A 12,231-nucleotide genomic window follows, 5' to 3' on the forward strand; every position below is an offset into this window, starting at 1 on the left:
GTTCATGGTGGTCATATGCTTCAGCCATCACTGAACAATTCAAATTGATGCTACTAAGTCTATAGCATTTAGTTCTTCACTAGCAACTGTTCATCACACTGTATGTGAGAGAGAGAGGAGAGAAAGTGGTTGCCCACAAGTACATATGCCTCTTGCCCTTCTTGCCCCCAAAATGTTTTGGACATGTTGAATCTTAGTAGGAAGTATGCAGTTTAATACCTCTAGGTATTAATAGGAATAAATAAACAGATAGATAAGAAGCTGGGCAGAGGAGCAACACTGTTGCTGTTCCTGCCATGGCTTACAGCATGTGCTCATTCCCCATCAGACATCAGAGAATCCACACAGGCCCACTCCCCTGAAAAGACACGTCTGTGTGAGGACAGACCTCCCTAGCTCCACGGCTCTCAGAAAGTCTTGTCTGATTTATAAATGCAGCATTAGGCTCATTCTAAAACAATCACTTGCCTATCTATACCTAAATATGTTTCAAAGTTAGTCAAGAAAAAAGAAGAGTAGTTTAATATAATCCTTCTATACATGCTCTCTGTGCTGTCTTCCCAACTTCCAGATGTTAAGCCATTTCCAAAAACATATAATTCTTTCTGGATGCTTTTCTAAAACCCAACCCAACCAGAAGCTAAAAGTTTGATACCGCTATTAGTGGCTGGGTTCTTTGGCTTGAGTCATGCAGAAGATCAGATTAAATTATTACAATGGCCTCTTTTGGCCTTAAAACAAAAACAATACAAAACAACACCACATAAAATCTAATTCCCCTTCCAAAGACCACAAATAGCTGGGGACTAACTTGCTACTACAGAAAGAAATCTAACAGTATCTGCCGTGGGTATACCTAGTCATGCCAGTGAAGTAATCTTATTTGTTTCATCCCCATAGCGATTGCATAGCATTTCTGGGAAGCCGAGCTCTTGGCTTACAAATCAAGACCCACAAATGTTATTCTTGCAACTCTGTGCAGCATGTGGTACTAAGAGCATGCAGGAGGTGTTTGCAGATGGGTTTACGTGCAGTACCTGACGCCTACCCTTCTACAGGAGAACATGAGCCCTTTTGGGGGTGCTTTCAGGTCTGGCTCTGACACTCTAGCTGGCTTCCGGTTTTTAAGCCCGTGTTAAAAACTAGACTCTGCAAGGTACTAAGAACTTTTTCAGGATACTCTATCTCAAAGAAAACGGTAGAAACTCGGCACATTCCTGTTTCAAACTCTAACTGGCCAGATTTACTACTAATCTTTACTGTTAGTAGCAGCACTCCTCATAGATTCTGTCAGGTGCGACAACTCAGAGGTGTTGTGAGTAGCCCAGGAACACTAAGCCTAAAACATTGGAAAGGGGCACTTGTTGGGAGATGGACACCTATTTTCTCTGACAATTCACCTGAGGTGAATTGTAAAAGGCCTACTGGCTTCACCTAGCTTCCTCCCCRTATTTTCTTGTTTTAGCTTTGGTTAAATACCTTCATATTTTCATGAGGGTCACTCTGCCTAGCATTATTTGCACAAACAGTATCATTCTTGGGGCAGTTGTGCTGTCTAGGGATTACAATAGAATTTAGTGCCTTAAAGCATGCTACATGCACACTAACTAAAAGGTCCCAGACAGAAGCATTTTAGGAAACTCTGGAGGGAGAACCAAATATTGTAAAATGCTGTCAAAAGCAGCAAGCCAGGCTTTGCTGAGCAAGCCAAAATTTAAACCTGGTGTAGTGGAACTGCATTTCTCGATTCAAATGGCTGAATTTGATTCTGGTTGGGMAGAAATCAATTAAGCTCAGCTTTCTGCCCCAAAGTTTCCTAAAGACAAAATCTCTAGCTTCATCGAGGCGTTTGCCCCCCTCTCTTGACAGGACTGAAAAATCCATCCTGTCTTTTGGCACACTGCGGGAATACCAAACAAACCTTCTGCTCTCTCTGAGTCCAGCTCCACACTTCACTCCAGCTGCTGTAGTTACTAATCAGTGTCAGTTTGATTTCACACCAATCTCACAAATTATTCTTTGTGATCTTAGTTGCAGCAGACTGTCTTTACAAATCTTAAGCATGCATTCAGTGGCTGCAGAGGCATAAGATTAATGACCATATAGGATAAAGGCATAGTTGGCCATTTGTTATAATTTGTTTTGCCATGTGCATAATAACAGGCTTCTTGCTAAAAGTAAATGCACGTAGCAGTATGTTGTCCATGTCTTGCCTCTGATTTTGTTTTTGCTAAATCTTATGATCAAAACCACCCAGCAAGAGCACATTTATTTCTAAAATTTATACCACAGGATGAATTTCCTTCTTTACACTGGGCTGCTGATTGGGATGGGGAGGGGTGTTAAGAGTGGGAAAGTTACTTTTTGTAACACCTTTGGATCCAGCACAATCATTTGACTGACAAACACAAACAATTTTTAGTTCTCTTTGGTTCCTGAGAGAAAAATAAACTTTGAATAAGCCATCAGGTTTATTTAGTCAGGAGAATAGATGTATTTTACTAATATTTATAAAGGCAATACTCTTGCTGTTCTTCRCTCAGTTTTCTATGCCAGCCATCTCCTGTTAATTGTTTTCCTCTGTTAAGTGAAATAAAATTCATTAGACTCAGAGGGTATAAGCATGTCTTTCACATACAAAGGTGCTGGTGAATGCTGTGCATGCTGAATCCAAAGATAATCAACATAGGAGAATGAAGACTTCGTTCTGTGAATCATAGTGAGAGACACCAAGGGACTTCCATTTCTTTTAGGAAAAAAAAGATAGTCTTTCCTAAGTAGACTATCCAGACAAACAAGGAAATTAAACAGACAGCAGGTGAGCTATGTGAAATGAGGAAATGGAATCAAGAAAGGGAAATATTACAATCATTCGTTATATTAGCCACTAAGATGCTAAGAAAGGAAGAACCATAATTTAAATATAATATCCTTCAAGACTTCTACATATTGTAGCAATCCAGGCTGCCAATTTACATCAAGCAAAGTTGGTTTATTCAGTTCTGATATATAGGATCAGTTGTATGTCTGAACATAAAATTTTTAAGTCCTCTCACACCTGAAGATCCCTCATTAAGTAAACTGAAGATATTAGACTAATTCTCTTCATACAAATCATTTTGTTCTCTTTGTTGGTTAGATGGCCTCTATGAAAAATGTTGATAATTTGTAACATCCAAATACACTCAGACGGCCCTAATCCCAAGAGTCTACTCATAATCTGTGTTATGTTTACGAATGTGGCTGACAATTTTGCAACTAGCAGGAGAAGCCATCTGCTGCCAGAGAGAGTATAAGCTTTAACACTTAGCAAAGTCACTGATGAGAACCAAGCACATCCCTGCAGTGCTGAGCCTGTTCATGCTAGCAAAGCCCTCGGCATGGCTGAACCTGAGCAGATAAATTCAGAATTGATCAATCCTTTTTCTCATCCCTTTCATGAAATCCAAGATTAAATATTTTTCAGGTTTGGTAAGAGMGACTTTGTTATTCTTCCACACACCCCTTTCATTTTCACATGCCTCTCTTATTTCCTGGCTCTGTCTGGAACAAGGAGCAGGGGCAGGATGCTCTCATCTTTCCAGGCTGACTAGAAAAGGGAAATATTAGAAATCTAATGAAAAACATGCCCCTGGAGATTTCTAGCCCAGTTTTGCAGATGCAGCTGTAGTTCAGATAAGCAACAAGACTTCTGGGTGCTTATTTGAACAGAATTATTTGGTTTCTTTGCAGCACTAATAAAAACATACATGGGATAAAGTTGTTGGTGAGGATTACTGGAATCTGTTGCTACCAAAAATCTGAAYTTTTGGCTCAATTTTGTGAGGTGCTAGTACCCAACACATTGATCTCTTAAATTCTCACCAATGTCACTCATTTTCTGAATGATCTGACCCCTAAAGAGCAGCACTCAAGAAAGTTTGTCTTGCTTGAATAGCCCCACCACTGAGGGAAATTGCTCTTTGCGTTTGCAATTAAAGCTATTCAGCAGGTACTTAGCCTATGCCATCCAGCTTGTGCTTTACTACAGCTTTCCACTTTTCTACCCCTTTTACTACTGCCAGGTTGGGTACCTCATTGCCCAGGTGCATTGTGGCCAATATAGGCCAACATAGTGGCAGTCCCTCCAAGACAGGTCTTTTGCCCCACTGCGAGCATCTTCTCCAGCCCAAGCAGCTGACTATCAGTTGCACAGTCTATGGCTGCAACATACAGAGGGCTTGCACTGATGTCAGGACATGCACTAAACGCAGTGCCAACTGGAGTGCAGAATTTTGCCCTTATTTAGTGAAAATAGTTTGGACATGTTGAACTGATGAGCTCAACTGGGTGTATAGCAAATAGCCACAGTGATTTGCCAAGCTTTATTTAACACTCTTAAATAGGCTTATTTTGTTAGAGATGAGCCATTCTAAAGTCTTTTGACTTGGGATCCAATGTGCAAAACAATTTAAGTAGAGGAATGTCTGAAGGGGAAATCCATACAAAGTATCTGTAAACACATACTGGTGATTACACCATGTTCTGTGATTATTTAAGCGGAATCTATAACATGTTCTTGCTTGACACCATTAACTATACTTGTTATTCTGTTATGCTATGGTAGCTCCCCCATTTTTGGAGTTTTTTTTTTTTTTAATCCAGTATAGAAGAAATATATATTACCAAAGAAATTACCCATATAGTACCCTAAAATTGATACTTAGATCTAGACAACACTCAATTTTGCTAATTAAATGTCAATATTTGCCCGAGAGTGAAGCTCTTCAACATTGTAGATATCACAAATTAGAAGACAGACTCACTTACAACTATATTGCTTCAAATTACTAGTAAATCTACTGTGCTTCTGCCATAACATAATTGGGTGAGAGAGCAGGGGTGAGAGGAGGCAGGGTGGGGAGGTAAAACAGGTGGCAGGATACGCTGGCATAGACTCTAACAGAGAGGAAGCAACTACAGGAACYTGATCCTGAAATAGTATATGTACACTCATTTCTTCCCTGTTATTCCCTGCTGGTCCTTTGTGCTGCCAACTGCAACATAGAGAGGTCTGAACATGACTATGCTGTTAAAACATGTCATTTTTGAGCTCTAGGAAATGAGCTGGTGAAATTGCCTAGCATTAAAGGTCTCACAGAATGGTTCCTAACTAAAGCCACCAATCTTAATTGCAGTGGGCTTGAATTCATACATTGGTCTTGTTTTTTTCAGTATTTTTGACAGAGAGAAGCCTTCTCCCTCTGCCCTTCCCTCCCTCTTCTGAGGAAGGGTAGGGCTTTTCCTAACAGGTTCTGTAACCTTGCACAATGGCATGCATTGTAAAATGCAAGTAAAAATTGCTTTTTCTGTTGCACGCTTTGTTCCAGCAGTTCTGGTTTCTCATCTTCCAAAGAGGATCTGATCTTCATTCCCTTAGGCCAATTCAGTTGCAACAGTTTCTCAAACTTCCTGTTGTACCTCTTGGTCTTAAACTGCCTGAAGTCACTGATGTTAAATCCTAGCATTTCAATGCCAGTCCCAGATGATGTTAGCTTTACAGAAATTAAGATGCATTCAGTTGCTGATTCTGATGGAGTAAATCAATATGTGGAATTATTTGCCTACTTTATTGCTGAATTTCTGTTGTGTTTTCCTATCTTCAACATATCTGTGAAATGCTGTTGTGATAAATTTTTAAAATAGACTTGCATAAGAATCATTTCAAGATAATATAACCTCATGCTGTTTTAAAGACTGATTCTGAAGAAAACCTATCATCTGAAGAGTTTCTCAGAATCACAGACCTCTTTAGGAAAAATTTGCCCTTCAACCATTACCAGAGGTTGTATTTGCACTAGACCAGCGCAAAACTACTCTGCACTGCCATCTTGTGACACGAAGAAATGCTCAGTGAGAGTCTAGCTTTGCCTGATCAACAAATCCACCACAATACCAACTGGTAAAAGCAACAGAGATATACCCAGTCAAATTAATCACTGCAAACGCTTCAAATTCAACACTTGCGTACATGTTTTGACGAGTCAGGTCTTAAAGCATTAGAAGGAACTGCTCCCTTTCTCAGTGCAGTAGGATCAGTACAGGCTGGCAGGTACAAAAGGGCACTGCAAACTTAAATGGTTCCTGGGTCCTCTTTCTGTCATTGCTATTAACTGTTATTAATTTGCAAATTGAACATTACAAAAATCATCTTACAACTATGTCCRCCCAAAAAAACATATTCTCTCTAATATTTATCTCTAAAGAACCTTTCCTCAGCTGTTGCCTAATCCTGTAGAAAACAAGTTTTCTAACCTTAGAGCTTCTGAACTCTTCTGAAAGCACTTCAGCTGACCTGCTTTGTAATCTCACGTCAGAGCCACATCAGTATCTATAAAACAGGTTTTCTTCTACCCGTCTTCCTTGATCTCACTGATGTTTCCAGAGCACTTAAAACAGAGCGAGCTCTGCTGCAAATAGTTTTGGGGAAGGGTGAAACACTAATGTTGTCCCTTTTACCCCATACACATAGGGAGAATTCATTACCTCCTGTTTAAACTCTTCTCCTTAACACAGATTTTTTGATATTGGTTGACCCAAAGGAGAGAGTTGAGCATGACTTTTACTTAGTGGTTAGAGAACTTACTTGGCATGTAGGAGGGTTGTGCTGTAGTTTCTTGTTTCACTAAATAATTAACGTAAAATAGTAACATTTAGAAATCTAATAGAACCACTCAGGCAAAGAAGAAATTCAATCATTTTTACCAAGTCTAATGCCAAGATACAAAACTGAAATTCACTTCTGTAACCTGTACACAGAACTGATTTATCTTCAATCTTTGAAAGAAAGCTATCCAAACCCAGCAGAGGGCCCAAAGCTAAAAAAGCAAGTGGAAGAAAAAGTCTAACCTCCCCCAAATACAGCAGTATAACAACAGCAACAAAAAAAATCTAGTTTCTTTTTACCATATAACAGATGTTGACAATTTTGTACAAAGCTAAAACATCTACTTCTGACTTCTGGGATTCTGCTAGACTGTCAGACAGCTTAACAGTGACCACCCCAGCACTTCATCATTTTTGTGGCTTTTGCCAGCTTTCCCCACCCATAGAAATGAACTCATAATATTCATTCATCATATATAAATATAATGAAACTGAGCTTTTGCTCTATCAATAAACAGGTTTTGAAGACTTCAGTGAAAGATATTGGTTAAATGCAAGTTATTCTGTAGTGTTTGAAATCAGAATTGGATTTTCTTTAGGAATATTCTTTGAGGGGATAGAATTTCATTGGAGAAATACTTTAGTGCTTGTCTGAAATAAAATGAGAGGAAAATAATTAAGGTTTGGCCTTTGGAAGGCTTTCCTTAGTAGAATCAAACTACAAAAATGAGATTTAATATTAAGTACATTCTCAGATAAATACTCATTTCCTTGTTATGATTTCTATAGTTACAGGAAAGAAAACTATTATTGATTAAATACAGTGAAATAGTTCAATAACTTCTTTTCTCAAGACCAAAAATCATCTAACTCTTCCTTCATCATAATTATTTGAATAAATGTAAGCAGCCATCTGTGCTCTTTAGACTCAGAGAGAGAGAGACAGAGATTCATGACTGTGATTAAAGTGCTTAAAAATAACATAAAATAAATAATAACTGCAGGCCAGACACTACCGTTGCTGGAAGTAGAACAGTTCTACTAGAAACATAACTCCTTATCAGGGAAGTCTTCCACAGCTAATCAATGCAAATTCTGTTTCTGGTCAAGTCTGACAAACAAGTAGTCAGCTACTTACTCTAGCTCAAGGAGAGCCAGAAACTAAAAGTGTAGTTTTTCAGACAAAACTCCTTAGATTTAAAGCACATAGTTTTCAAGGCACTGTGCTTAGTATTGCCTTATTACTCAGCTCTACAAATATGCATAACAGAGTTCACAATTCAAATATATTACTCATACTACTTCTGGGGCCACATTGTCCCTTATGTACAAGTTATCCTTCAATGTGTGCAGGAGCTTTTCACAGAGTTACATGCCAACTGGTTTTGGTACTGTTACTGGGGGCGGGGATAAAAAAAGCCCCAAACCATTCCTTAATCCCTACAAAATCTCAAGAGAAATCAACCAAGATGATGTTCAACATCCGATTTTCTGGATATAAGAGAGAATACCACTCCACAATTTATCTAAATGGAACTGTTTCTTTTAGCAGAAGTGTTTCTTTTTAAACAGGTGAGAATGTAAAATGTTCATGGCCTGCTCTGCCAGTGTTATATTTAGCTACCTTGAACATAAAACTTTACTCAGTCTGTAAATTTATGTTCTTCTGTGAAGGCCCTGACATTTCTGGCATCTTAATTTCAACTCATCATGCAAGTTTGATAGTCTTAAGCAAGCAAAACATCACATAAGAGTAAAGTTGGATATAGTAACTACAATTTGTGATGCTTCACTGTATGTATGTCAGAACTACTGAGGGTGGCCAAAAGCAGCTTGCCGAGCAGTAAAATATAACCTGCAACTTCTCTTTACTCATAACAACAAGGCAAAGACAGAGCTATGCAAAATTTATTTGAATTTTTACTGCTCTATAACAAAAGAACCCACATTCTAGGCAATCTTGACAATCTTAAAATTACATGTATAAACAGAATGATAAACTAATTTAAGTTTGACTCAAACAACCCAGCAGCAACACCATAAATATAAGAAAACTGATTAGAGCCTCTCACAGCCCTCCACTACAGGTTCACCTCAGCACTTCCCAGCTCTGTGAAATTTCCATTTCCTTATGGACTTGGAAGAAGATACACATTCCTACAAATAAATACTAACTGATCTTGAAAAGATGAAAATCCAAGAAGTAGCACGTGTTCACAGCTTACTGACTCCCTCATTATCAAACAATCTCAAGCCCAAGCTCCCGTGTTGATCCCAGCAACTAAGCAAGGATGACATTTGGCCAGGAGGTCATACACCTTGACTACGTAGAAATATAACATTAGTCCACCCGTCATCTGAGCCTGTACAGGCTCATCTGAGCCTCCTGTTACAGAGAAATTATCTCTATCAGATCTTTAAAAAATCTCCAACTGATCTACCAGCTGCTATGACTAATTCCAAAGAAATGGGATTGGTGGGTTGTTTCTTCTTCTTCTTCTTCTTCTTCTTTTTTTTTTAATGCAGAATCTCAGGTGTTCATGTTGGCTCCTAGCAAGTTTCCAAGCATTCCCTCCTGCTCTGTAATACAGACTATTTAAATTAGAAAACATCCATCAATACTTGGTACATTTTGTACCCAACTTTTTGCAGAGGCTTAAAAATAATCTTCTGCATTCTGGCAGTCTGAAAACACAGGAAAAGTCAGGAAGGTTTAAGAGTTATTCAGGACTTCTGTTTGCCAAAGGCCTTCCCATGTTCCTGACATCCTTATTGTCTTGACTTAGTTTGGAAGCATRGTTTTCATCACTGGAGGCCTATGGGTTTGGCTTTTTGCTCAGTTTCTCTCTTTCATATTAATTTTATGGTCAGATATTTCCTTTTCTAACAGTCTATGCTGTATTTTCAACTCAGATTTATTTTCAGCACTTGATAATATTCCATCAGAAGTTCTAATTCATCATCACCCTCTGCTAGAGTTTGTCATCATCAGAAGACTTCCATCAAAGCTTTAAAAATGCAAAAACAGAAAGAAATATAGGGACAGGCCAGTTCATAAGTGTCATCATCTGAGAGAAAAATGTATTCTCCAATGAACTGGAGTTATCTTAGTAGAAATTCAGACCAGGTCCTTCTATTTTGTATTTTTACTGAGAAACATTATAATACCACATGATGTTGGGGAAAAAGCAGCATAAGCCTGAATATTAACCCAGATAATTTACAAAGCACAATTATCTTTGAAGTTTTCATCAAATACTGCTTTCTCTTATTTTTAGGCCTAGATGTCTTTTGAATTCTGCCTCTTAAAACAACAACAACAACAACAACAAMAAAAAAACCCGCAACCCTATCATTCACCTCAGTATGCTTTGGAACAAATCCTGTTATAGATGGGTTGCAAACACCATGATTTGATCTCCTTGAAGCTTAGGAGAATGAGAATCTGGGACATGGAACTGACCTTTTTCAGCTAAGGACCATTTTATGAACTGTGTAAGAGCTTCCAAGATGATGTTCATCATACTCACAGTAAGTTAAACCCTGCTCCAAAAGTCTTAGGAAAAGCAATTGTTTGCCTTGTGTTTTTGACCAAGTAAAAGGACTTTTTCCCCCCTTCTCATTTATGAGAAGAAAAATGAATTACAATGTATAGCCTACTGCAGTGTTCCTTTAAGGTTGCTGTAGTTTATTAATCCCTCTAGGGAATAACTCTTTCTGTCTATATTTGCTTATTTTTTAATTTGAGAATCTTCCCATAACATGCTTCAAAAATTATTTGATTTTTTTAATTAATGTATAATCTTAAAAAATATTCCCTCTTCAGAAGCTTTTCTTCCTGGCCTACCAAAGCGCGTATGGCTTTATCAGAAAATGAGATAAACTGATATTTAAATTCCAGTTTTCCAAGTCACAGACAGGACCTCTATATATACCACTCATATTCCCAGTATGTGCTGCTACCTGTTCCAGAAGCTGGCAGGTGCACAGTACTTGCATATAATGCACAAGTTTAAATGCCAGGAAAGGGTAGTATTTCTTAAAGGTGATGGAGAAATGTGCATGTTGCTGTTCATTGATCAGGCTTTTAGTAATATATAGTGGTCCTAACTAGTTCATGAAAAAGTCCTGTGCTATGCTCACGACTATCAATCTTGTCAAACTAACCAGAAGTTAAGATTATCCAACACAACAGAGGAATAAGCGCTTTTGCTCATGTGTGTATGTACTTTCCTGAAATCCAGGCCTTACAGTGGAGCTCCAGGGCTCAGGCCATCATCTGATGAGTAGGTGGAGGCTTTGATTCTTTGATGAGATGGATCAGGGACATCTCTGCTGCTCTGCTGCACCACTAGTGCTCCCTCTTGCCCTGTGGACAGGGGACACCTGGGGAAAAAAGATGAGCAGCTACGAGGAAGAAGAAAAAGGGCCTGTGAAGCCAGGTGCTGTGGGGAATCAGCTGTTTTTCCTCTAGACTCACAGGAAGGTGGTGCCATTGCCCCCACCTGTAGAGAAGGATGGGAGAGGAGACATCAATAGGGGCTCCCAGGCCCCTTATAGCTCTGGGAAGCTTCTTGGGAGGAGCAAAGTTAGCCAAAGCCTCCTTGGCCTTTTCATTGCCTTAGCACGTGTGATGAGGATGTTGCATGGAGGGCAACATGAGTCCCCCCAGAAGAGTCCAGGGCACCAAGATGGTGAAGGCTCCATCGTTAGAGGCAGAAGATAAGGATGCAGGCTATGGGACTTGGACCACAGCCAAATGATTTACATGCGAACCTTTATCTTTGGAAAGTGGAGACAGAAACTAGACCATATATCCCAGCTAGTAGCATAGGGGGCACTTTTGCCTATGCATCCAGTGCTGAATTTGGGATTCTGATTTTGATCCTCATTTGAGATATTTAGTTACAGAAAGTTATGTCTTATTGTTTCAGGTCTGTATCAAACATCTCTGTCACTGTTTACCTGTGGTTAGAGCCAATTCTCCTTCCTTCTACTTTCAGAGAAAAACTGAAGTAATTTCTTAGGAGAAAGGCAGTGTATGTTTAGAGGTTGCTGATCACACAGCTCCAGCACTTGACACTAAATATGCAAAGTAATTCTCACAGTAAACTACTCATGAGAAACTCCTTACTGGCACAAAGCTCCTTAGCAAAAGATTAGCACCACACTGACCTGGTGCTAAATGAGTATGCTTGATAATAAAGTTAAATAGAATAACGGTGGTTCTCATGCACAGCAAGAAGTTATGGATAAAATAATGGGTCCACAAAATATGTGTTTGCAAGAAAGGCTAAGTTTAGATATGCTTGTTAAAAGTTCCTCCTTAAAACTAATCTGAATGGGATTAAAATATGAAAAGTGAAAGACAGGAAAACATGAATCACAGAATCACTGAGGTTGGAAGGGACCTCTGGAGATCATCCAGTCCAACCCCCCTGCTCAAGCAGGGTCACCTAGAGCACATTGCACAGGATTGCATCCAGGCGTGTTTTGAATATCTCCAGAGAAGGAGACTCCACCACCTCTCTGGGCAACCTGTTCCAGTGCTCTGTCACCCTCACAGTGAAAAAGTTTTTCCTCATG

The sequence above is a fragment of the Apteryx rowi genome, unplaced genomic scaffold (genome assembly GCF_003343035.1).
Source record: "Apteryx rowi isolate R43461 unplaced genomic scaffold, aptRow1 scaffold_31, whole genome shotgun sequence".
In the NCBI taxonomy this organism is placed as follows: domain Eukaryota; kingdom Metazoa; phylum Chordata; class Aves; order Apterygiformes; family Apterygidae; genus Apteryx; species Apteryx rowi.